The sequence below is a fragment of the Quercus lobata genome, chromosome 11, assembly GCF_001633185.2.
Source record: "Quercus lobata isolate SW786 chromosome 11, ValleyOak3.0 Primary Assembly, whole genome shotgun sequence".
In the NCBI taxonomy this organism is placed as follows: Eukaryota; Viridiplantae; Streptophyta; class Magnoliopsida; order Fagales; family Fagaceae; genus Quercus; species Quercus lobata.
Genome location: NC_044914.1, coordinates 48,962,074 through 48,989,868, shown reverse-complemented (window position 1 = coordinate 48,989,868; position 27,795 = coordinate 48,962,074). Strand labels below are relative to the sequence as shown.

At 37.2% G+C, this 27,795-nt stretch overlaps 1 pseudogene across 1 annotated transcript; it reads right to left on the bottom strand.

Moving 5' to 3' along the window:
• Window positions 1-756: 756 nt before the first annotated feature.
• On the bottom strand, window positions 757-26,148 carry LOC115967046 (annotated as a pseudogene). The gene is made up of 15 exons (XR_004086402.1): window positions 24,867-26,148; window positions 24,629-24,764; window positions 24,324-24,581; window positions 23,911-24,083; window positions 23,536-23,773; window positions 23,269-23,356; window positions 23,131-23,189; window positions 22,906-23,022; window positions 2,783-4,038; window positions 2,510-2,669; window positions 2,186-2,369; window positions 1,789-1,999; window positions 1,408-1,645; window positions 1,159-1,309; window positions 757-1,060 (listed from the first exon to the last, which is right to left on the bottom strand). The product of XR_004086402.1 is annotated as a G-type lectin S-receptor-like serine/threonine-protein kinase RKS1 (transcript).
• Window positions 26,149-27,795: the final 1,647 nt, after the last annotated feature.

Here is a 27,795-nt window from a genome sequence, read left to right as displayed (position 1 = left end):
ATATTTTTGCATGAATGCATCTGCATGAAGTGTTAGATGCAATTCTCACGAAGCATTAGATTCAGGTTTAGTTTGATTATGGATTTTTCACCCAAAAGAAGTAGATTTAAATGTTATCTTCCTAAACATATATATCCAACATAAACTATGCAAATATGCAATAAATTTAGTCTAATGCGGCTTCAAATATTTTGTGGTTTAATTCAATCTTTATCGGTTAAATAACTACTTGAGTAAAAATCCAAGGGTTTGCTGGTGATTAGATTAGATGACCTTTAATATGTGATTTTAATTAAACCGCAAACACATTCCTATACATACTATCAATTCCCTTCCTTTATCTTGGGATCTTTATTGAAATTTCTTATATGTGTGTAATCCTAGTAATAGGGTGGTATATGTATATGCTAAATTGCTAATGATACATGTGACTCCTATTACAAGAGTAACACTAAAATTACAGCAACCTCTGGAGAAAGCCCTAGTTTTGGGTGAACCAAAGTGCATTGATCTTTATTACGTTCTTTCTTTTTTGTTATTTGCATCCCATTAATTTGGGTTTGGTTTCACATTTCCTAATAGTTCGATTTTTTTAATGAAAATTTTCATTCATAAAAAGAAAAACCAATAGAGTGAGAGAGAAGAAAAAGAATTAAGGAATTTCATTTTTTTCTTTAGTACATAAAACAATATAATGTTAATTAGTACTAAAAATTGTTATACAAGCAATTTAAATGAACCTCTACAGCTTTACCATTAGCGAGCTTCAACCTTAGATATTGTCACTTCATTTATAGAACAAGAACCTCCTCCTATGACTGGAACCAAATCTTGGATAGGTCTTCTAAAAAATGAAAGCAGGTTGTTTAGGAGAAGGAAGTGTTGCCTCACTACTCAGCATATGAAGAACTGCCAACATTGTTGGTCGATCCATTACATCTTCTTGCACACATAAGAGCCCAATTTGAATGCATCTCAAGACTTGATCGGAAACATATGAATCATTTATCGATGAATCAATTATATCCAAAGCTCTACCTTCTCTCCATAGTTCCCATACCTGTGTGGTTCATATATAGCATTATTCATATAAAGCTATATTATAAATGAAAATTGTAAATATTGTTTTTTTAATTTTTTTTTTTTTTGGTTACTTACATGGCCAATCAAAGTTAGGGAAGGGTGTTTCTGATAAGAATCGTTATTCTTCTTGCCGCTTATGATCTCCAACAATACGACACCAAAACTGAAGACATCTGATTTTATTGAAAATTTCCCAAATACTGCATACTCCGGTGACATATAACCACTGCATGTGAAAACATATCAAATGTAATTTTAACTTTGGCATTATGCTTTAATTTCTCTGTTTGTGTGCATGCAAGCTAGCATGTGTATGATACTTACTATGTTCCAACAACTCTAGTTGTTTTGTCTTGAATTTGGTCCCCTTTAAATATACGAGCCATGCCAAAGTCTGAAATTTTGGGGTTCATTTCAGCATCTAGTAAAATATTGCTAGTTTTAAGATCCCTATGGATAATTCTCAATCTTGAGTCTTGATGAAGATACAAAATCCCACGAGCAATCCCATCAACAATTTCACAGCGTTTTCTCCAATTTAGTATTGAACCTCTTGTATGATCTAAAATAAAATTTTGCTCCAACATGTGAGTTGACAATGTTGAAATATGTGGCTTTATGGACTAAAATTGAAGTCTTCGAACATATATATCATAAAATAAAATAAAATCGGCTAAGGCAATATTTTTTAGAAAGAAAAACTACCAAAAATGAAGGAGTCCAAGCTTTTGTTGGGCATGTACTCATAAATCAACATCTTTTCTTCCTCTTGAATGCGACACCCAAAAAGTTTGACAAGATTCCTATGCTGAAGTTTTGCAATCAGCATAACTTCATTTTTGAATTCTTCTATTCCTTGTCCTGAACTCTTGGATAGCCTTTTTACAGCTATCTGTTGTCCATTAGGTAATTGACCCTGAATTCAATATTCAAAATTAAGCACTCATGACTACTAGTTTTAACGACTCCATCTGCTACATCATCAACTTATGTCTTAGCCTAAGAAACTCATTTCCCATAATTAACATCCACGCAATAATGAAATATGAAACAGAAAAAATGGGCAATATATCAACAATGTCATTATGAATTTTAGCTATACCTTAAAAACAGAGCCAAAACCACCTTGCCCAAGTTTGTTGGTCGGAGAGAAATTGTCAGTGGCTGCAACAATGCAACTTAGATTGAAAGTGGACAAATCTGGATGTCTACTACTGTCCTCGAGCTCATTTCCCTCCAAAGAGCATTTGGTACCAATAAAACTTAATGATTGATTGTGCAATTTTCTCATCACTGTCCTAAAGCATATTGACAAACATTGCTCACTATAATTTCGTAATTAAGCATTTATATATTTACATCACAGTAATGACTAATCTAAATGGTTCCTAATATATGTTACATTTTTTGCGACTTAGCAAAGCACACAATTCAACTGATTTTGTTACCTTTTGTTTTCCTCTTCTTCATTAGCAACATATAGACTAGCAAGGATACCAGAAAAAATGGCACAGCAACACACAATATTGTAATAGCCAGCAGCCTCTTGTTGCCACGAAAACCTTTGGACTTCCTTGTATACTTGGCTGAAAAGGGAAATAAAACAAGCAATGAGTCCAAGATCTAAAAGTGCAATAGGCAGAAATGAAAATAGTAAAACAAATAAATAAATAAAATGAAAGCAAGAAGAGGAGGCTACCTAACTCCGATGCATCCACACGAATATTTAAATCCCACCCTTCATCTGAATTCTCCAAAATGTCTACCAATTCACCATACCATGTCAAGCAACCTGTCCCCTTCCCATCAATATCTATACTAATAAAAGCTGTGCAAGAGCAATTACTCAAGCATGCCTGCTCACACTCTGAGCTACTCATACCCATGTCCATCCAAGCTGCATTAGCTGAATCAGGACCCTTCAAATGTTGCACCTTCACAAACCCTTCTCCATTCCCACACATTGACATCCCCAACTTTTCCCTAACACAACCCCCAGAACCATCTCTGTGATACCAATCCCTTGGAGACTTGGGTTCATACCCTGGCAAACACATACAATCGAACCTATTAGAATTTTCAGGCTTACATTTACTATACGCACCACACTGTCCATACTTGTCACAGCGGTATTTAGGTACTGACCAAGTCTCCTTCCATTGAAGATCAGCTTCATTCCACATAAGTTGTTGTAGCAATCCAGAGTTGTCAACCACTAATCTAGAAATAATATCAGGGTCATCAAGAAAGTAAGCATAAGATACCTCATCTTTATTGTTTACAAAATCAATCGAATGACCTGATGAAGCTGTTGCTGTTGCTGGTGATGAGCTACGCCATGGCCATGGACCCAGCCGCCAATATGGGGTCGAACCCTTGTAAACAAACCCTTCAGGGGAGCCAGAAATTATCATTTTATAGAAGCAGTCCCCAGATCCGGGGTCATCTTGTGACTTCCAAGATGTCAAGAACCTGTCTAGTCCAGTTATCAAATTCACACCAAGCCTCATTTTTGGAAGCAAAGTATCTGTGGGATAGTCGAAGCTTTGCCATAACGGTACCTTTTGGTTATTGTCTTGGACCAATACTAAGTTTCCTGAATCTTGAAGCAGAGCTACAGAGGAGGTTGAGGTGGTTGTTCCTTTAACAGACACATTTGTAGACCAAACAAGACGGTTAGAACTGTCGTGAAGGACAAGGTTTCCAAACTGGTTGACTGAGAGAACTCCGGAGGAATCATTGATAGGATCATTCCTGTTTGCAACCCATACTACGGTTTGATTTTTCACTTTAACATACCAAATACCAAGATAGCGATGGCTAGAGTTACCAGGGCTGAAGAAGCCTAAGGCGAAGTTTTTTTCTTTGGAAATCAAAGATTGGCCATCCTTGATGGATTGGTTTGGTGCTAAGATGTCAAGGGAAATGCAAAATGGGAAGAAGAGAACCATTAGAATTAATGACTTGAACATTTTTTTAGCATCTATGTTTTGTGCTAGTAGTCTTTTCTTTAAAAATAAATAAATAAATCTTTGGGGAAAAAATATTGATATTTTGTTTGATTGAGGATTATGAAGTCTCCAGACCAAAAAATAAGGAAGAGAGAGAGAGAGAGCTATGAACTATGAAGTCTTCCATTGCTCTTTTGTTTTAGGACTATGCGTTTTTCAATGTTCAAATGATCAGTTGCGTAACCAAAAAAATGTTATTGCGTCAAAGTCTAAAGTCTTACATCAGTTACACCAACTGCGAATAGGAACTGAGTGAGGACATTCTAGGGGTCAATTTTTAGCATGGACTTGGACTTTAAAATGTTTATATGAGCATAAAAAATGATCTTCTCGTCCAAATCAGCCCAGCCTGATTCCCAATGCTTTTGGCTGATAGCCTGTTCTTTTTTCTTTTCTTTTTTAGTGATAATTCAATCTTATAATAATGGTAGATGAAAGATTTGAACCCCAAATATTTTCGTTAAAAACACCGAGAAGTGTCAATTGAGCCACAGAACTCATGTGTCCATTTCTACTTGATAATAGCTTTTACAAACTACAAAGTCTACCATATGCATTGCTTTTGTTTCAAAAAGAATGGGAAGCCATGTCTCTCGAGTCAGGATTTTTTACTAATAAAAGTTGCATAAGAAAACCGGCATTTGCCTATAGCAAAAGCTAGACGTGACTGGGGTCCATCATGATGATGATTGAACATTGATGCCTTGGACGAGTTGACAATAACTCATGTACATGGAATGATCATTGATCAATGGCAATGTGAAATGTAATGTAAGGCTATAAATTGACCCAAATTCAGCTTCTCATATTCACATTGAAATATGACCAGGTAGGAGTTTTGGCGATCACGCGTTTTAGGGTGGACTAAAAGCTTGAGCACAGATAACAAAGCCTTACATGTGAAACATGCCCAGCTCTGACTTTGCCTCAAGTTACTATTACGTAGCAAAAGGGTAAACAATAGTTATGTTATCATTCAGTAATATTCTATGAAGCATGAGTGCATTTCGGGACTCGAGTGTGGGTGTGGGTGCAAGTGCGAGACTTGACAATTTTTGAAAAAGTAGGATGCGGGTGCGGCGGGACTCAGTGATTAAAAAATTATTAAAAATATTTTTATTTATATTTTTACTATTAAAATATTCTTTAAAAACATATTACTATGCCTTGATTCACAAAACAAAGAAAGGAGAAGGCAAGAAACACATTACTATGCCTTTGAGGTGGGAATTTCGGCTATTCCGACTAGATTCAAGGCCGATTTCGGCCTGTTTCAGCCGTTTCTTGCCTATTTCAGCCGTATCGATCGTCGGCCGATATGATCTAATATGGCTGATACGACCCGATTCTGGCCGAATCAGCCCGGTTCAGTGCAAATCCCAAAAAAAAAAAAAAAACTCAGACGTGGCACCGACTCGCGGGCAACTGCGTCGGGCCGCATCGGACTCGGGTGCGGCACCCTCCTAACTATGTCTGTACTTTCTAGGTAATATTATTCTTTTTAGTACAAGTGATTAAGGAGTTTTGACAGGACCTGGTACATTATTACTGGTTTGATCACACCAAATTTTGAGCATATATAAAACTCATCCAATATAACAAAATGATGCAATCAAACACCTAAAGCTTGGCTTCAAACCAAAAGGAAACAAAAAGGTTTGGCTTTAAACATGTTTAGAGTTCTCTTTTTCCAACTCACTATGTGGCATTAAAGAAACCATCCATGTATAGTTTTAGTCACGTGACTTTGTTAATTATTCATGTGACTTCTTTAGTGACTTCTTTAAATAATACACATAAATAGTCTTAATAATAGCCACATAAACGGGTTTGAAAAGATAGTTCTAAACATATTATGAGTCAAAACTTTGTTAAAGCTAAAAACCAAGAAAATGGATGATGAAGGGACAGGAAAACAAATGCGAAACTTTAGATTCAAGTTTTGTTCAGTTTGCAATTCTTACTGAGATCATGCAGATTTAAGGTGGGGACTTTTGTGAACATAAAGCCAATATAATTTATACCGTAGATTTTGGTCTTCAAATATATATGGTTACTAATTTCAAACTTTAGAAAAAATATGAATCAAAATATCCAAGAATTTTGCAGGTGATTAGATTAACACGTGAGGTTAAACATTAAACACATTCCTATCAGTTGTTTATGACAAGGATATTTACTTGAAAATTAATAGAAGTTTGTTCCTAGACTACCATCCATCACAGACTGCACGTTTGGCTTTTAGCTTTCCTTAAAATTCTAATGCTCCTTCCATTGACGATCACCATCATTCCACATAAGTTGTTGGAACAAACCAGAGTTGTCAACCACTACTGTAGAAATGATGGAGGGGTCATCAAAAAAGTAGGCATAAGATACCACTTCTTCGTTGTAAACAAAATCGTACTTAAAACCCAAAGATACAGTTGTTGCCGCTGCTAATGTTTGCCATGGCCATGGAGCTGACCGCCAATACAGGGTCGAACCCTTATACAAGACAACCTGTGGAGAGCCAGTAGGATTCATCTTATAAAAGTATTGCCCAGTTCCAGGGTCATCTTGTGACTTCCAAGATGACAAAACCTGTCTAGTCCAGTTATCCAATTCAACCCAGCCTTATGTATGGAAGCAAAGTGTCTGTAGGGTAGTCAAAGCTTTGCCATAACACCTTTTTGTTATTGCCCTGGGCCAATACCAGGTTCCCTGAATCTTGAAGCTGAGCAACAGAGGAGGTTGTCCCTTGGACAGAAATATTTGTAGACCAAACAACACGGTTATAACTGTCATGGAGGATGAGGTTTCCAAACAGGTTGATGGAGAGAACTCCAGAGGAATCATTGATAGGATCATTTCTGTTTGCAACCCAAATGACAGTTTGTTTTGTCATTTTGACATACCAAATTCCAAGATACTGATAGCTGGAGTTGCCAGGGCTGAAGATTGGCCATCCTTGATGGACTAGTCTGGTGTTAAGGTATCAAGGGAAGTGCAAAACGGAAAGAGAAGAATGATTAGAATGAAAGACAAAACCATTTTTTCAGCATCCATGTTTGTTTTAGTGATTATTTACTGGAATTAAAAAAAAAATTAAAAAAATTTGTTGGTTTGGAAAAATATATTGATATTTGGTTTGATTGAGAATTATGATGTCTCCTTACCAGTGGATAGAGAGAGGGAGTTAGGAATCTCTCTGATCCTTGTCTCGGAATATTTTTATTTAGGACTAAGCATCCGTTCTTGCAAACCAAAATGGACAATTTAAAATAAGTATTTTGATATTTAATCTGACAGTCATTTTCAAGTTGACAAAAGCGTTCACTGATATAATTGATACCTAGAATGCCTCCAGTCCCTAGATGCAATTCTGAACTTGTGATGCTTAGTGACTGTGTAAGCCGGCTTATTGACCTGATCCAATATCCATTTTGATACGCTATTCTTCTTAGTCCATAGATTGGCTTATTAGGATACATAGAGTTATCAAGGCAGGGCAAACTATCCTGGCCTGCGATGGTAATAGGTAATTTGGCATCCTGACTGATCAAGGGCCAGCCGCAGCCAACTCATCTGAGCTTGATTCCTAGAGCTTTTTGTCCGTTCAGCTAACCTCATTCCAGCAAATTTCAGTGGCTTTTACAAACTAGTATGCAATCTACTCATGCCTTGCTTGTATCCAAAAAGAAAAGGTGTAAAACAATACAGCTCATTGGAAGCACAATTTTAACTTTTAAAAATGACTACATAGATTCACAACCAAGCATATGAGATCAATATATATTCTATCTGTCATGTAACGCCTTAAGTACAAGGTAATGGACAAGGTAAACTGTATTGCACAACCAAAACAATTGGATTTATAATGTCTTTCCTCAACCCTTCAATAGTGTAACATAATAGTCACCTCATTTATTGCACCATATCTCCCATCCATTTCAAAATCTGCTATATGAAGAAGCAGATATAGAGAACTTCAACAAATAATTAAATTTTTGGCCTAAAGTCAGTAAAAAGAGAAATGCTAATCCAAATTCTTATTGAGACATTATTAAAGAATGGTGTCATATGGTAGCCATAGAATATACCTTAGGACCCATGGTAAATTTGACAGCGACAGCAAGCTCCTCCACACCCTTTAGCATAAGACAAAGAGCCTGGGCCAAAACCCTGAATTTTATATTTTTGGTAGGGAGACTTCATATTCCTAAATCAAACCAAATATCAATATTTTTCTCCCATACCCCAAAAATAGTTATTTTAAGTGAAAGACCAATAACACAAACATGGATGCTGAAAAACTGGTCATTTATTTGATTCTGATACTTCTTTTCTTCCCATTTTGCATTTCCCTTGACACCTTAACATCAGACCAATCCAAAAAGGATGTCCAATTTTTTTTTTTTTTTTAAATTCCAAACAATGATTATTGGAATTGGACCATAAGTTGGAGATACTATAGTTATCTCATTAAAATTAGCTTTGCATTCATGCAACTTTTATAAACTTTGTTGTATATCTCACAAGACCAATGGGGTAACAGGTCTTAATTATCTATCTTATACTCTAGTAAAAAAAAATAAGATGGGCCTTTTATGCATAACATCATTAACTTGACCTAAGAAACCAAACCCAAGTTAGCCCAGGAATTTACAATCTGTGTATCACAAAATGAAATCACCAAAAAGCCAAAATAACCGACTCTTTTGGGTTCATGTGAGCTTTTGATAAGTCCATGAAACGTAATAGATCACTAACAAATGAATTATTCTTCAGCAAGCTATATATAATCACAAGTTTGGAGTTTTAAACTTATTACTTTTGCTACTTTAAATAGTAAATGCCAATATGATTAAGAAGTAAATTTAATTTTGCATTGCACTACAAGCTAAGTTGCCTTTCTCTTAGACAAGGCAAGGGGAAGCACATACCTCCCTGAGTTGACAAACCAACCAAGCTACACTAAAAAAAATTGCTTTCCAGTCCACTGCACAGTAGCACCAGCAAGCTTATAAGGAAAAAAAAAAAAATCATTTTTCATACATGCATAAATAATTCACTGCGCCATATAATAGATAGTGATACAAAGTGTTTGAACATTATATCTATATTACTATTCCAGAACATTGAACATACATGTCACAAATTTTATTTCATCAGATAGAAAACTTTAATTTGACATGCCAATTGGCATACAAGTGTCTCAAACTCTACAATTTACAATAACAACACATTGCAATAACATTCAGCAGTCAAATTTTCAAAAAGATAAATTTATCTATTAGATAAGCATTAAATAGAATAAGCAGGTGCACAAAGATTGGAATCAACGTTAGATTTTGAGAAGTCAATAAAATGTAGTTTTTCACTAACAAAAAAACTAACCACCAAAGCCTCCAAAATCAACTAGAAAGCCCCAAAACCATGACCCACATCTCAAAAACTAAACTTTCCGCTTCTAAACAAAGTAAAACATTCTAAATCAATACTACAGTTCATGTAAAATATCAGAACATAACAGAACAAAAAAAGATTAAAAATTTTAAGAAAGAAGGAAAACGGATAATCAAAGCTTTGCCATAACACCTTTCTGTTATTCCCCTAAATCAAAACCAGGTTTCTTGAATCTTGAAGCTGAGCAACAGAGGAGGCTGTAACTTGGACAGAAACATTTGTAGACAAAAGAAGACAGTTAAAACTGTCATGGAGGACAAGGTTTCCAAACTGTTTGATGGAGAGAACTCCAGCGGAATCATTGATAGGATCATTCCTGTTTGCAATTCACACGACAGTTTGTTTTGTCAATCTGACATACCAAAAACCAAGAAACTGATAGCTGGAGTTGCCAGGGCTGAAGAAGCCTAAGGCAAAATTATTCTTTGGAAATCAAAGACTGGCCATCCTTGATGGATTCATCTGGTGTTAAGGTGTCAAGGGAAATGCAAAATGGAAAGAAAATAGTGATTAGAATCAAAGACATAACCAATTTTTCAGCATCCATGTTTGTTTTAGTGATCTTTTACTCTCTTTTTTTGGGGTGGGAAAAACATATTGACATTTGGTTTGATTGAGAATTATGAAGTCTCTTTACCAAAAAAGAAAACAGATAGAGATATGAAGTCTTATCTCTCTAATCCCTATCTCTAAATCTTTTTATTATAGGGATTAAGCATCCCATCTTTCAAACCAAAAATGTAGCATACCAAAATGGATTTTGGATCAAGTCAATAAGCCAGCTTACACAGTCACAAGCATCGCAAGTCCAGAATTGTGTCTAGGGATTGGAGGCATTCTAGGCATCAATTATCAGTGAAGGCTTTTGTCAACTTGAAAATTACTAGCAGATTATTTAAAATATACTTTTCTTTAGTTTTAGAGAAACTTAATGGATGGCTAGAGTGACATGTTAGTATTGTTAACTTTTAGCATCTTATCCTTACTTTAGTGAGTAATTGATAGTTTGATAAAGTTGGCAAACAAGTGATCGAGAAAATGGGATGAGATTGGTTTATTGGGATATAAACAGTTATCAAGGGAAAAACAAAAAGGCTGGGCCAACTATTCCTGCTTGAGATGGTAATTGGTAATTCAGCATCTTGACTGATCTTGGCCCAGCCACAGCCAACTAGTCTGAGCATGATTTCTAGAGCTTTCATAAATCAACCTATTAATAGTTGATTAATCTTTTACAAACTAGCGTGCTGTCTACTATACGCTTTGCTTTTTTTAAAAAAGAAAAGGTTGAAGATGGAACAGCTCATTGGAAGCACAATTTTAAAGTTCAAAAGACTACATAGACTCCCAACCAAGCACATGAGATTGATATATAATGTATCTGGCATGTAAGCCTTAAGTACAAGGTATTGAACAAGGTAAACTGTATTGCACGACCAAAACACATGGATTTATAATGTCTTTTTTTGACTCTTCAATACTGTAACATAATACTCACCTCATTTATTGTACCGTATCTCTCATCCATTTCAAAATCTGGTGTTCGGAGAGAGCATTTAAATAAAAATAAAAAATCAATAAAAAAATTCCCAAAAATCAGTAGAAAGACCAATGCTAATCAAACTTCTTATTGAGATATGAATTGCATAGATTGCATGAGTTAGAAATATGAATTAAAGAATGGTGTGATTATGTAGCTATAGAATATCAAAATACCTTAGGACCCATGTTGACTTTGACGGCTACAGCAAGCTCCACCACACCCTTTAGCATAAGACAAAGAGCCCAGGCCAAAAACCCGAATTTTATATCTTTGGCTACATAGTTTCTTCTCCTCCTCAATCCACTGCCAATCTAAATCACACAACAGAGAGCATTGTCCTTCTCTCTCAACAACAACACCACAAGGCAAGCACAAACACTCTCAAGTCTCAACAATCCCCCTATCTCTCCAAGCTGAAAGCTCGCATTTTCTTCAAGAATGGAGTTGGGTTTCGTCACAAAGTGAAGGAAGTCAAGGATACAGGCTGGTGGGTCATGAGTGTTAGAACTTGGGATAAAGCCATCTCCCAAATTGTCTCCGAAAATCTCCGTTTTTTTTTTTAAAAACCTAACACATTTTATTTTATTTTATTTTAAAGTTAGCTACAAAATTAGTTAAAACTTAAAATTACAACTTTACTCAATATCTTTTTATTGGAGGAGAATTTTAATAAATCCATTATTAAATTACATCTTCATTTTATACCCTCCATACTTGTAAAATTTCTAAAAAATTAAAAATCAATAGCTATTGTACGGCACCTAGATCCCAGGCCCACACAGACCCCGGGCCCAGCCTCATGCCGTCCTTGGGCACAGGCCCATACCGGACCTGGGCCCAGTCCTATGCCGGCCTTTGGCACAGGCTCATCAGAAAGGTCCAGTTCTCGTGCTCCCTTCTTAAAGCTTCTTTGATGAACAAACAAGTGTAAGATATTGGGGCCCAAGTGGTGGTCGGTCAAAAGTTCACGGTTGTGTATATAAACCCTTCCCGGGAAGGTGCTATTTGCACAGAAAACTGAATTGCCGAACATAATCGGGCAAGATGGAACCAAGTTCCAAGATAATAAATGCCGCACCGCCCTCCCACCTGAACATCCACTTTAATCAGAAGACATTGGACCTTCAGTAGCACTAACGGTGGCTGTAATCATAACCTCCCCACTAACCTTGGCTATAAATAGGAGAAAGTTGGGAGAAGGTAGGGGTTCAGAAAATTTGAGGGAAAAGAGTGAAGAAGTGAATATTAATTGGGCGTTGCCTTGAGTCTCTCTGCCGAGAACGACCCATAGTAGGAAATCTTCTAACCCACTACAAATAGATTGTGAGCCCAAAGTAACCCAAGGCCCGTAGGTCTTATACTTGGTTCTTACAGCTATGTTATTAATAAGTTGTTTAAATTGCAAGTTTTTGTAATTTAAAATTATGTATAAAATATAATTTTATAGATCATATAATAAATAATATCTGATTAACCTAAAAAAGTTGATATGTGTATTAAGAGCGTAAAGAACGTGTAATCCAACAGTTAGATTTTTGAAATATGTAGTAATGTTAATGATATTGTTTAAGGTTGTAACCTTAAACTATAACTTATTTTGTAGATAAATTTTGTCCATTATTATAAATAAGAGATATTTTGAAAATGGAAAAAATTAATGAAATGCCCTAAAAACATTGGTTTATGAAATATTTTTGGAAACCGTTTATGGAAAAAAAAATTTGCAATTTTTTATATTTCCCACGAAAATGATATTAGTTTTTAATTTTTTTAGAAAAAATGATCTATTAACAAATACCCTAAGAGCACCTATAAAATAATGTAATGTGTGGTTGGAATTTTTATTTTTTTAGTACTCCTTACAAACGATTCATCTTCTACATGACTTTTTTTAAAAAAAAACCTCTTCTATATGACTTAAATGACCTAAAAAGAAAAAAGATATAAGTAATCACTTATATTAAAATATAAAATAAAATAAAAAACAAGACTATAATAACATATGAAAAATATAATTTTATTAAGAACCTATCTACATTATTTTGAGAATGTGACATAATTGTCAATATAGTTCTTCTTTCTACAAAAACATCTCCACTCAAAGCATCACTAAAGTGAACTGAAATAGATTGTAATAGACTGAATTAGACCAAATTGGACCAAAGTGTATCGAATGGAACAAAATGGACTAAAATGGACCAAATAGACCTAAGTAGACCATAATGGACCGAATAGGACCAAATTGGATCAAAGTGGACCGAAATGGACTTAAATGAACCAAAATAGACCGAAATGGACCGAACTGAACAAAAGTGAACTAAATTGACCGAAATAGATAGAGTGTACTGAATAGACCACAATGGACCAAACTGGATAGAATTTGACCAAAATGGACCAAATAGGCCAAAATGGACTAAACTAAACTAAAATTTTACTCTAATATGACTCAGTAGGAGCATAACAATAATAAATGTTATACTTTAGCTTTTAGATATTATGTAGATGAGGTTAGGTCCTCTCTTTTCTCACTCTAACATGAGTGGCTCTGAAAAAAGGAAATAGGAGAGGAAGACTTGCATGTATTGTTGTTAGGTGTATGCAATCAAATATCTGTTGTAGATCTGTTCATGTCATTAAGAGAGAAGCAAGTAAAATTATATTTGTTCTTATAATTAGGGCTAAATTTCATTACACACATTCTATTTACACATATGTACACACACGCAATATAAATTTCTAACAGTTCAATTAGTGTATAAAACACTATGAATGTTTAGACCCTCAACTAACAAATTACCAATTCAAGCTTAATATCAAATAATTAATGTGCGGAATATGAACAAGCTTAATACAGAATTGATAAACAATCTAAACCTAATAAAAACACATTCACAACAGAAATTAAATGGCAAAAATTAAGGGAAGGGAGATACAAACACAAGGACAACATAACGATGTGTTATCGAAGAGGAAACCAAAACTCTCGAAGTAAAACCTCTCCGCCGCCCTCCAAGTGGTAAATAATCCACTAAAGAATGTAGTTGGAATACATGAACAGCAGAAGACCCTCCAAGCCTAATCTACCTGATGTACCTAAGCCCTCCAAGCTCCTGCTCCTACTCCAACGAGTTTACGCCGAACCTATTTCTTCTTTAGCTTATCGGATTCCGCTATTTGACCATAGCATCAACCAATATGAAATTGGTCTCTTTTTAACTGCTTCCCAAGGCACCAAATGGCCTTCTCACAGATATGGGTATGATGAAAAAAGGTTTTAGTAATGTACCTCTCAAGGATGTAACAATGGAGAGGAAGAGAGTAGAGGAATTTGAAAAGTCTAGGAATTTGAAGAGTCTCTATGTGAAGAATGTGGATGAATCAATCTTGTTTTTCTCTAGGGCTTCTCTCCCAAAATTCTCTCTAGAAGCTCTCAATATTTCGTGGGTATTAGGGTCTATATATAGTGGGGTGAGAAAAGAATACGAAGAGTCAGTTTTTCCCAAACAGGGTGGTCTAGCGACTTGACCTCGCGACTGGACTGAGTCGCGAGTTCAAGTTGCGAGCTAATGGCCTGGCCAGCCTGGGACTTTTGTCTTGTAGTGCAACAGCTGGCATGACTCTTCAGCTCCCCTGCATGCTTCGCACGTGTGCCAACTTTGGCGGCTTGCCAGTCGCGAGTCAACTGCAAGTCTCTGCATCCTTGCATAATCTTGAGCATTTCTTCACACTCTCTCACTCACTACCCTTACATGATTCCCGCCTAAATACAGGGTTACTAATTGCTAAAATACAAGCAAATTTGGTACAGAATAAAGCCAACAAGATGGTTGATAAAATTCAACCTTACAATTTTCACTTGAAAATTGTGAAATTTCAGTACATTATATGCGTATATAGACGAATATGTAAAACTATATATAACAAACACTATTCATTAATTAGTTATGTTCTTACATTGATTGCTGTTGGGGATGATACACAAAGTAATAATGTAATAACAAGGTTAACACAAAAGGCAAACAGAAAATAGATAACTTGGAGGCACAATATTGTTTTCCTTAGACAATATTTACCCTTACATTATTGTTGCTAAAGGATTATCGCAAATTTGTCTTCTAGATACAACCAAGATGTTGGGTTCTATAGATAGTAATTCTGAAGAATGACCACAGAATTTTTCAAGTGAACATAAGCCTTTATTTATACTCATAGGGTTATAATTCAGCAAAAAGCACGTATGGAGATTCAAAATGTTTCATAAAACCATTCACAAAGCTTGATACATTTTCAAACATTCAGAACAGTTACAAAAAAATTCCGCAAAAAATTCAGTTTTACGAGTTTTGATCAGTCGAGAGTTCCTTTTGAGTGCTCTTTTCGATCGATCGAACAAGAATCAAATAGCGATCGATTCATCCAGAGACTCTAGGATTATTTTCTTACCATTTCGATCGATCGAGCCAAAGCTTCGATCGATCGAAAATGCTAAATTTCGAATTTTCATTAAGAAAATTCCAGAACTTGAATTTTCACTTTATTAATTTTATGAAACAATATTCTCCAAAGACAAACATCATTATTACAACCTATCCATATATATATATATATATATATATATATACAACAATTGCTTCACTCTTTGGAATTGGTTTATATTGTGTTGTGGTTAATTTATTAGTTCTGTGATTACCAAAAAATTGATCTAATCAAGTTACTGTTAATTAATCTGCATAATTATCAAAAGGTATCTAAATTAAAACTTTTGAATTATAATTTAACCCCAATTTTATTTGTCCATAGAAATTAAACTATCCAGAGCATATTGTCAACGTTGTTTTTTTTTTTTTTTTTTTTAAGCTTGGCCCAATTTTCAATTTAGTAAGACACACAGGCAAAAGTATTACAGGAAGTTTCTGGTTCAAAGACTACTGTAACTAACTTTGGAATCTAACGGCTATATACTAGAGAGACATCACCGTCTTTTTTTTTTTTTTACTGAGACGTCACCGTTTGGTGAAATACATATAAAAGGCTTTAATCAAACCTTCATCGTTGGTATCAATAATATCACGTGGACACGTCTGTGTTTTAATGACAGGCATGTGAGGCCTGATAAGAAATGTCACCATTTCATTCCAAAATAAAAATCACCAAACTAGACCGAATGGACCGAACACACTCTCACCCTCTCTGTCTCTCTCACTCGCAGCCATGGCAATACCCCACCCCCCCTTCTCTCTCTTTCTGATTTCGATGATTTTAAGTTAAATGCTTCTATTGTTTCAGACAAAATTATTGTCAAAACATTTTTCCCAATCAACTGAAAATGAGGGGTCAATTTTTTCACCTAATAAAACGGGGAAAAAAGGAATTCGAGTCACGACAGCTAGTCTCATCTCATCCCTTTCACTAATGGATTTTTTTTTATTTTTTATTTTTAAGGTTCTTCTTAATGGGTGGTTAGAAATAATATTAAATTCCTAAAAGGCTCATGATCTATTTATAGTTAATAATAGCTTATACAAACTCTAAACTACAGAGTCTACCATATGCATTGCTTACATTCAAAAAGGAATGGCAAGCCATGTCTCTTGAGTCAGGATTTTTGACTAATAAAAGTTGCATAAGAAGACCTGCATTTGCATATAACAAAAGCTAGACGTGACTGGGGTCCATCATGATGATGATTGAACATTGATGCCTTGGACGAGTTGACAATAAACTTGACCTGCATGTATTTTGCTACTTCCATATTCATGTACCTAGAATGATCATTGATCAATGGCAATGTGAGATGTAATGCAAGGCTATAATTGAGGCGACCAGACCCAAATTCAGCTTCTCATATTCACATTGAAATATGACCAGGTAGGAAATATGACGATCACGTGTTTTGGGGTGGACTCTGGCTTGAGCTCGGACAACAAAGCCTTACATGTGAAACATGCCCTGCTCTGACTTTGTCTCAAGTTACTATCACGTAGCAAAAGGGTAAACAATAGTCATGTTATCGTTCAGTAATATTACTCTTTTAAGTACAACTGATCAAGGAGTTTTAACAGGACCTGGTGCATTATTACTGGTGATAATGCCGAAAATACCACCAGTGAGTCACACGGTCCTCGCGCGTCGTCTATGGCACCTGCACAACGAAAAGAAAGGACCTAGCAGAGAGTACCGGTGTGGTACTGGCCAAACACCCTCCGAAGGTTAAGTCAGAACTATTCTCACTGTTCTAGAGTGCTAAAGAGGGTAAATTATGCGTACCTTGATTTGTGAGGGTGCTTGGGTTTTTATAGTAGTGAGGGTTGCCCCTCTTTTCCTTGGAGTAGAAGTCTTTTCCTTATAGGAGTCTTCTTGGGCGTATTTTACGGGATCTTTTCCTTATAGGGATCCCTTGAATATTATCTAGTGTGGGAAGCAAGACAATTCCTTATACGTAATGTGGGTAGCAAGTAAACTACTGTTCGGTCCATCAGCTTCAATTTACTTCCTTCAGCTTTTTGGGCGTCGGTCTAGTAGTGCCGTCAGCCTTGGAGCCAGCTGACCTATGACCGTCAGCCATAATACCATCGTCTGCTTATGTCCGAAGGATTGCACTAAAAATCTGTCAGCTTTATGTTCCGCGAGGCTAGACTCATCTTTTATCCTCATCAGTTGCCCCCTACTCTACGTGCTCGACGCCTCACACCGTCAGCATGTGGAGTTTATGACTTAACTATCTTTTGGTTCTTAGAGGCGAGAAAATCAATTATGAACGATTCCTCGAGCCGCGGGCCATTAAATGCAAGGATACGGGGCGTGCTTTCGTTAGCCTCGTTTCTGGGCACGGGCGTCGCCTCGCCTTCCGTGCGTTTTCCCTCTTATATATATACCATGTCCCTTTTCTCATTTCTCTATTTCAACCTTGCTGACTTTTCAAGAGAGAACCCGTCGCCCTTACTTCCGATTTGATCCGTCAGCTGTTATCAACACCGTCACTTCCAAGATCGTTTCATCTATTCAAGATCCGTTTTACCTGTAAGTTCTTCTTCCCTTTTTCTTTGCTCTTTTACTTTGCCTGAACAATTTTTTATTAAGGACGTCAGTCTAGGCACTTAGAGTGGATCCGTCACTTGTAGGTAGTCAGATGTCAAGTGACACGTCGAGTGACCAGTCATCAGTCCGCGATGGAGTGGGCTACGACGAATTTTTTGGCTCAGGTCAAGAGTCCGACGGCTTTTCTGAGTCGTCAGGAAAAGAAACGTCAGCCCAATCCCCTAGTATTGACGTAGAAGACCATGTTGAGGGAGTTAGGGAGAAAGTGTTAAGTGAGGTTGAGGTCGAGGGGGGAGACGAGGAGATTGTTAGTGACGGGAATGGAGACGAAGGTGACGAGGAGGTTGATAGTGACGGGAATGGGGATGAAGGTGACGAGGAGGTTGGTAGTGACGGAAATGGGGATGAAGGTGACGAAGAGTCCTGTGAGGGAACTTCAGGGAGTTCTGGAGGTAACCGTCCCTTCATTCTTCCGGAGGAGTGGGCCGTCAATAAATTCTTTCCAAAGATGAGCAACAGAGTTTTTAATGAGTTACGTACCCGTTTCCAAATCCCAGATCACATTCCTATCCGTCTCCCTAGAAAAAACGAGAGGTGTTATACAGGGAGGACTGCAGATGTTGGGATGTACGATGCCATGTTCGTAGCAAGCCTCAGATTACCACTGATGGCTTTACACCGTCAGCTGGCGGATTTCTTGGGATTGTCCTTCAACCAGATTGCTCCAAATGCCTGGAGGATCTTCATTGGTGTTGAGATCCTTTGGGGTCGATTGAGTGGGGGGAACCGTCGCCTTTCGCTAGACGAGTTCTTTTATTGATATAGACCCCAGCATAAAGTATCTTCCAAGGGGACATACTATTTTGCTCCTCGTGAGAAGAGCTTAAGATTAGTGTCTGATATGCCAGACTCAAATAGGAATTGGAAGAGTAGATTTTTCTTTATTAAGGGGACGAACTGGGTGTGCCGTCTGGACGAGTGGGATACGCTGCCCGATGGTTATTTCGATAACACTTAGGGTTATATTAGGGATTCAGGTCGCCCCTTCTCTTTCTTTCTACCGTCTCTTTTCACTTATCAAGGAGTTTTTAACACCGTCTATTCCCTTTTGTTTCGCTAGCGCTCGCCCGGAAATATCTGACGAACAAAGGGAATTCATTCGTCGGATACTTGGCATCCCGCTTGAGCAACGGAAGTGTAGGGATTTGATAACCCTAGACACTCTTCATCTGTACTGTGGGGGCCCAGAGCCGACGGCTGAAGCTCGGAAGTTGGAAGAATTTTCTCGAAAACGTAAGTGGACGCCTCATTTAATCCGTCGGCTTATTTACTCCGTCTGCTTTACTGATATCTGTCAGTTTATTTTGCGTAGAGATGGAAGCTGCTAAGCAAAGGGTGAGGGCCGCCGCTGCTCGTAAGAAGGAGGAAGAGAAGGCCAAGGGAAAGGAAGGAGTATCCTCGTCAACCCCTCATTTTGCTTTTAAGGGTTCAGTTAAGAGGAAGGCTGACGGAAAGGATGATCCTCCCTCTAAGAAGGTGGCCGTCAGTCCTGGGGATGTGCCTTCCAAGAAGTCGTCCCCCAAGTCTAGTCACGGTGCTAGGAAAGGAGTGATGACCTCTTCCGACCCCGTCATCGAGGGGTCCCGTTGCTTGTTAACTCACAAGGATTATGCTGTTGAAGGGGTAGAATCTCTTATAAAACAGACGGATCTGGATCCATGTGCTCAGCTAGGGACGGAGGACCTAGGAGCGTCAACTTTCTTTGATATAGTACGGGTATGCTTCCTACCTTGAATAACCTGATCTTGCCTTGGTTAATAGCTAACGACTGTACTCCCTTCAGGCCTTGGTTCTCGTTAAAGCACTCCAAGACTGGTGCGTGGCCAAAGAGGGCGTCGCCGCTCAGGTTAGGAGGCATAACTCCAACCTGATGGATTAACAGGCGCAATATAAGGAGGCCGTCCGTCTTTTAAATGCTGATCTGAAGGACGTGAGGGAGAAGTTAGGAGAGGCTGGGTGTCAGCAGGAGAAGCTTGAGGAGGAACTGTCGTCTTTACGGGCGCAGGTAGAGACGGCTGGGACTGACGCGGTCCAAAAATTCAAGACAACCCCCTTTTTCTCTTTTGCATCACTAGCAAACGCTAGAGAAACACGATTACATCGTAAAGAAACAAGGAAAGAAAAGAAAAAACTTCAAAATCCAAATAACGATAAGAAAAACGAATCTTCACTTGAATGCCTAGAAAACCTGAAAAAATGCCAAACGACACCTTTTTGATTTATATGGACATCAACGTGATGATGAAATTTTTTTTTTTTTTTTCTACCTAGGGAATAGCTTCATGCCTGGCATGGTTTCCTTGCAACCTCCATCGATCCCATGGGTGACACAACACCTTGCTCTTTCTCCATAGTTCTATATTTCTTTTCTCCCTTAGCACCCGTAGTCTCCTTATTCATAATTTCTGCTTGCTTCCTTTTATGCCCAAGTTCCACGTCAACAATTGAAGAATTGATAAGAGTCTGAGGTCTTGTGCCAAGCCTCTTCCAATTCATCATTGCTTTTGGGCTTCCAGTTGTAGAATTCTCCACGGTCTCAACTCTTTTTGGGCTATGCAAGGATTGACTCACATTTATCTATATTACCATTTCTTTTGGGCCGGCCTTTACCAGTGGTCTTGTTTCCTTTCACTTTGCCACAGCCAATCATGAAATCTATTTTTGATCCCTCAAAAATCGGTGCGCCTTGTTTCCCCATTAAGTCACGATTAAGGATGACAATATCCTCATCCATGACTACCACCTCAATCAATTCAGAGTGAATCACGCTCTTATCTAGCATGCAATCAGTTGGAGGCGTTTTTAAATTTGAAAACTTTGAAACTGTTTAGATAGCATGATCAACTTCCGTAATCAACTCCCCAGAAACTAGAACGTGATTCTTTAGAGGCAGTACTGCATCATTCTCGACTGTAATTCCACCATCTGCCAGAGCCCCATCAAAGCTTTTATCTTCAAGTAAACTACCCGCCTACGTTGAAGATATCCTTCCACTTCCACTTCCACTTGTTAGATAAACCTGCTCATTTATCTTCCTTTGTGAGGAACCTCGACACCCCTAATTAGTTTGGACATCGTCATCCGCTGCCTAGGGCTACGTCTTGCTTTGTTTGTATTACCATGATTTCTACGATACCCTGCCTTCAACCATTTCCCATAAGGAAGACACCCCTATTTTCGAAGACCAATCCGACCACACAAATAACAAAGCCCAACTAAACGTTCATACTTGAAACCAATACAAACCTTATCTCCTTCAAGACTGGCCACAACTCTTCCTTGACATAATGGTTTATCCAATGGCAACTCCACCCTTACTCTAATAAAGCGAGCTTGGTCAGACGAAAATGCCTTCAAATCAACTCCCAATACTTCTCCCAAACCACTGCCGATTTCCTTACCCACCTCTTCCAATAACAAGTCAAAAGGTAGACTCCATATCTGAACCCACATCGGCATTGAAATGAATCTAACCAAAGTGGTTGTCATACCTCTCTCCCATCTTCGTAATGCCAGAGGGTGGTCCTCAAAACTCCATGGACCATTTGCTAGCACCCACTTCAACTAACTCTCCATTGTAAATTTGAATTGAAAAAGATCATCCACCACGTCAACAATGCGTAAGTCCGAGCCCAACCTCCACACAAACCTTAGCAAATCCTTGGCCGCACGCTGGTTGAAAGCTCGTGTAGTGAGAAACATCCCCAACAAACTAAGGGAACATTCTTCCAGCATCCTTTCCCTCTGTGAGACCCCAACCTTAATGACTTCTCCCTCCTCCTCCGTCAAAGTTATACTTTGCAACTTGTTTATAAAATCTGAATCAATCATATAAACAGGAAAAAGACGCTAATAATTAACTAGTCCTCACCAAGAGTGTGAGAAGAAAAGTCTCTCCCTAGAGAGAAAAATACTCACCTGGCGTGAGAATAAACTTACTCGTTAACTTGTTAGTCTATGGTTAAGTAGGGTTAATTTAGGTTTTTCTAATATATAGTATAAAGCAACTAAGTCAATTATGTACCAGATGCTATTTCAGTTTGGTCAAGGAAAGGGTATTAATGTGGTTGAATATATATATATATATATATATGAATTGATAGGGGGGGGGGGGGGGAATATGGTTAGCTGTTGGTTTTGTCCACTCTTTGTGGAGTAGTATTTAGTGTGCCCCTTGCCTTGACCTAATATAAAATTCAAACTTTCGAAAAATTTTGAGTCAAAATATGCAAGCGTTGTAGGTGATTAGATTAGATTAGCTTTTAACATGTGAGGATAAACAACAAACACATTCCCATCTATTGATTATGAAGAGGATATTTAATATCCATCAAAGACTGCACGTTTGGCTTTTATCTTTCCTTTAAAATTCTTATGTTTGGCTATGACTTATTGCATGGAGCTCAGAAATTTGTCTGTAGGTTACATAATTCTCCAATACCTTTCAATTATTAGTATATCAGGCTTGCACTCCAGTTATAGATCTTGAAAGGTCAGGGGAGACTACATTCCACTGAAGTAGGCTGTTTTCACCAGCATTTATATTTTAATTTTGAATTGCTTGGTACAAAAAGGAAAGAAAGAAAAGAGAAAAAAGAATAAGAAATTATATAATTGTTCTTTAATACAAAAAGAGTAAATGTTAATTTTTCCCATAAATCCATGTAGAAGCAATAAGATACAGCTAACTCAAATCTTCAACTTTAGCGAGCTTCAAGCTTAGTTATTGTCACGCGGTCTATAGAGTGAGATCCCTCTCCTGTGGTTGATCCTAGATCATTGCCTGTTCTTCTGAAAATGAAGGCAGGCTCTTTTGGAGAAGGAAGAGTTATTTCACTACTTAGCATGAGATGAACTGCCAACATTGTTGGTCGATCCATTGCGTCTTCTTGCACACATAAGAGCCCAACTTGAATGCATCTCAAGACTTCTTGAGAAACAAATGACTCATTTAGCGATGAATCAACTATATCCATGGCTTTATCTTCTCTCCATAGTTCCCAAACCTGTATGGGTCATCACATTATTTATAAGGGGTTGTGTTATAAATGCAAGTGAAAAAGATTGTTGGTTTTTCTTACTTACATGCCCGATCAAAGTTAGGGAAGTATGCTCTTGATACGAATTGTTGTTCTTCTGGCCACTTACGATCTCCAACATTATGACACCAAAACTAAAGACATCTGATTTTGTTGAAAATTTTCCAAATACAGCATACTCCGGTGACATATAACCACTGCATGTAAATAATATCAAAGAACATCTTAAAGCTTGCATAGGCCTTTATTTTCTGTATGTGTGGCAAGTGTGCAAGTTTACATGTGTGAGCAAATGTGTTTGTGAGTTGCTTACTATGTTCCAACAACTCTGTTTGTCTTGTCTTGGATTTGGTCCCCTTTGAATATACGGGCTATGCCAAAATCATAAATTTTGGGGTTCATCTCATCATCTAGTAGAATATTGCTGGTTTTAAGATCCCTATGAATAATTCTTAATCTTGAGTCTTGATGAAGATACAAAATTCCACGAGCAATCCCAACGATGATTTCAAAGCGTTTCCTCCAATTTAGCAATGAACTTCTTGTAGGATCTACAACAAAATTTTCCACCAATGTGCTCAAAATGTGATTTAAATAGTGCTGAAATATGTAGTTTTATGTACTTTAAATAAATCATTCGGACATAAAATAAAATCGACAATGGAAATAGATTTTTAGAAAAATATACCAAAAATGAAGGAGTCCAAGCTTTTGTTGGGCATGTACTCATAAATCAGCATCTTTTCTTCCTCTTGAATGCAACAGCCAAAAATTTTGACAAGATTCCTATGTTGAAGTTTTGCAATCAAAGTAACTTCATTTTTGAATTCTTCTATTCCTTGTCCTGAACTCTTGGATAGCCTTTTTACAGCTATTTGTTGTCCATTAGGTAATTGACCCTGAAATCATGATCAAAAATAAACTTACTCATAACTATTAGTTTTAAGCAATTAAGTTCAATGCTTATATTTGCTACTTCAATAAGTTATTTCTTAGCTTTTGAAACTCACTTTCTACCTGCATTCACACCCTCACATAATTTGAATGTGAAATAGAAAGAAAAATAGGCAAGATATCAACAATGTCATAATGAATTGTAACTGTACCTTAAAAACAGAGCCAAAACCACCTTGCCCAAGTTTGTTGGACGGAGAGAAATTGTCAGTGGCAGAAACTATGCGACTTAGATCGAAAATTGATAAATCAGGATGTCTACTATTGTCCTCAAGCTCATTCCCCTCCAAAGAGTCTTTGGTGCCAATAAAAGATAATGATTGATTTTGCAAATTTCTCTTCACTGTCCTACAACATATTGATAGGAATTGCTCACTATAATTTTGCAATTTAGCATTTATATACCTCGCATGGTGGACAAATCTAATTACTCCTGTGTGTGTATTTGTTACCTTTTTTTTTTCCTCTTCATTAGCCACATATAGGCTATCAAGGACACCAGAAACAATGGCACAGAAACAGATATAATTATAACAGCCCTCCGCCCCTTGGGGCCAAGAAAACCTTTGGACTTCCTAGTGTAAGTAGCTGGGAAAAAGAAAACCGATGAATATTGAATCCACAATCCAAAAGGTGAAAATAGGCAGAAATGAGAATTTATGAAAAATTCAAGCAGGAATAGAAGGCTACCTAACTCCGTTGCATCCACACGTACATTTAGATCCCACGGTTCTAATGTATTCTCTGAAATGTCCATCAATTCACCATACCATGCCAAACAGCGGGTCCCCTTCCCATCAATATTCATGCTGGTAAAAGCTGTGCAAGAACAATTACTCAAGCGTGCCTTCTCGCACTCTGAGCTACTCATACTCATGTCCATCCACGCTGCATTGGATGAATCTGGACCCTTCAAACGTGTCAACTTCACAAACCCTTCTCCATTTCCACACATAGAAAACCCCGGCTGCTTCCTTACACACCCCCCAGAACCATCTCTGAGATACCAATCCTTTGGTGACTTGGGTTCATACCCTGGCAAACACGTACACTCGAACTTATTAGTATTGTCATCCGAATCAAGAACACATTTACTATTTGGACCACAGTGTCCATAGTAATCACACTGGTATTTACGTGCTGACCAGGATTCCTTCCATTGAAGATCATCATCATTCCACATAAGGTTTTGGAGCAATCCAGAGTTGTCAACCACTAGTCTAGAAATGATGGAGAGGTCGTCCAAAAAGTATGCGTAAGATACTTCATCTTTGTTGTTAACAAAATCGTTATAAAAAACCGATGAGACTGATGCTGCTGCTGATGATGATGTTTTCCATGGCCATGGATCTGACCGCCAATAAAGGGTCGAACCCTTATATAAGGAGACCTGTGGAGAGCCAGTAGGATTCATCTTATAGAAGTAGTCCCCAGTTCCAGGGTCATCTTCTGACTTCCAAGATGTCAGGAAACTGTCTAGCCCAATTATCCGATTCAACCCAAGCCTCATGTTTGGAAGCAAAGTGTCTGTAGGATAGTCAAAGCTTTGCCATAACACCTTTTTGTTATTGCCCTGAATCAATACCAGGTTTCCTGAATCTTGAAGCTGAGCAACACAGGAGGTTGTCTCTTGGACAGAAACATTTGTAGACCAACGACGGTTAAAACTGTCATGGAGGACAAGATTTCCAAACTGGTTGATGGAGAGAACTCCAGAGGAATCTTTGACAGGATCATTCCTGTTCGCAACCCAAACAACAGTTTGTTTTGTCACTTTAACATACCAGATACCAAGATACCGAAAGCTGGAGTTGCTGGGGCTGAAGAAGCCTAAGGCAAAATTATTTTCTCTGGAAATCAAAGATTGGCCATCCTTGATGGATTGGTCTGGTGTGAAGGTGTTAAGGGAAGTGCAAAATGGAAACAAAAGAATGATCAGAATCAAAGACATGACTATTTTTTCAGCATCCATGTTTCTGCTAGCTTCACCCTACCAAAAGAGCTAGAGAGAGAGAGAGAGAATTATGAAGTCCTCTCTCTCTTTCTCTGATAGCAGCTGTCTCTGACAATTTTTTTTTTTTAGGACTAAGCATCCCTTCTTTCAAACCAAAAAGTAGCATGGCAAAAAGGATATTACATCAATTCAATAAGCCAGCTTACAAAGTCAATAAGAATCATCAGCCAACCAGAATTACATCTAATAGATAAATTTCTCATTTTGAAAATTGACTGCTGAAAAGTTATCCCAATATATATTGTAAATTGTAGAGTTTGAGACACTTGTATGCCTATTGGCATGTCAAATTAAAGTTTTCTATCTGATGAAATAAAATTTATGACATGTTTGTTCAATGCTATGGAATAGTAATAATGTAATATACATATAATGTTCAAACATGTTGTATCACTATCTATTCTATAGCGTAGCAAGTTATTTACGCATGTATGACAATTACTTTTTTCTTTTTTCTTTTTTATTTTTCCTTTAATAAATCTTTGTGGTGATATTGTGCCGTGGACTGGAATGCATTTTTTATTAGTATAGCGTGGTTGGTTTATCAACTCAAGGAGGTACGTGCTTCCTTTGCCTTGTGTGACAGAGAGGCAACTTAGTACAAAATTAACTTTACATCTTAATCATATTGACATTTACTATTTAAAGAAACAAAAGTAATAGGTTTCAAACTCCAAACTTGTGATCATATATAGCTTGCTGAAGAATAATTCATTTGTTAGTGATCTATAATATTTCATGGACTCATCAAAATCTCACATGCACCCAAAAGAGTTGGTTAATTTGGCTCTTTGGTGATTTCATTTTGTGATACACAGATTGTAAATTACTAACCTAACTTGGGGTTGATTTATTTGGTCAAGTTAAATGATGGTATGCCTAAAAAAGCACATCTTATTATTATTCTTATTCTTATTCTTATTATTATTATTATTTTAGACCATAAGATAGATAAGTAAGACCTGTTACCCCATTGGTCTTGTGAAATATACAACAAAGTTTATAGGGAAAATTACACTTTACTCTCCTCCACTATTACTCCTTTTTTCACTTACCCAAAACTATACTCCCTTTTACACTTATCCCTATAAATTATGAGAATGCACACTTATTACCCTAAACTATTACCCATGGGATGAGGTGCAAACTAATACATGATTAAGAGTTTAGGGGGATAAAGTATGCATTCTCATAGTTTAGGGGGGTAAATGTAAATTGAGGTATAGCTCAAGGGGGTAAAGTGTAATTTCCTCAAGTTTATAAAAGTTGCATGAATGCAAAGTTAATTTTAATAAGGTAACTATAGTATCTCCAAGACTCCAACTTCTGGTCCAATTCCAATAATCACTGTTTGGAATTTTAAAAATTGGCGTCCTTGATGGATTGGTCTAATGTTAAGGTGTCAAGGGAAATGCAAAATGGGAAGAAAAGAATTATCAAAATCAAATATATGACCAGTTTTTCAGCATCCATGTATGTTGTTATTGGTCTTTCACTTAAAATAACTTTTTTGGGGGTTTGGGGCAAAAAAATACTGATATTTGGTTTGATTGAGGATTGTGAAGTCTTCCTACACACATACACAGAGAGAGAGAGAGAGAGAGA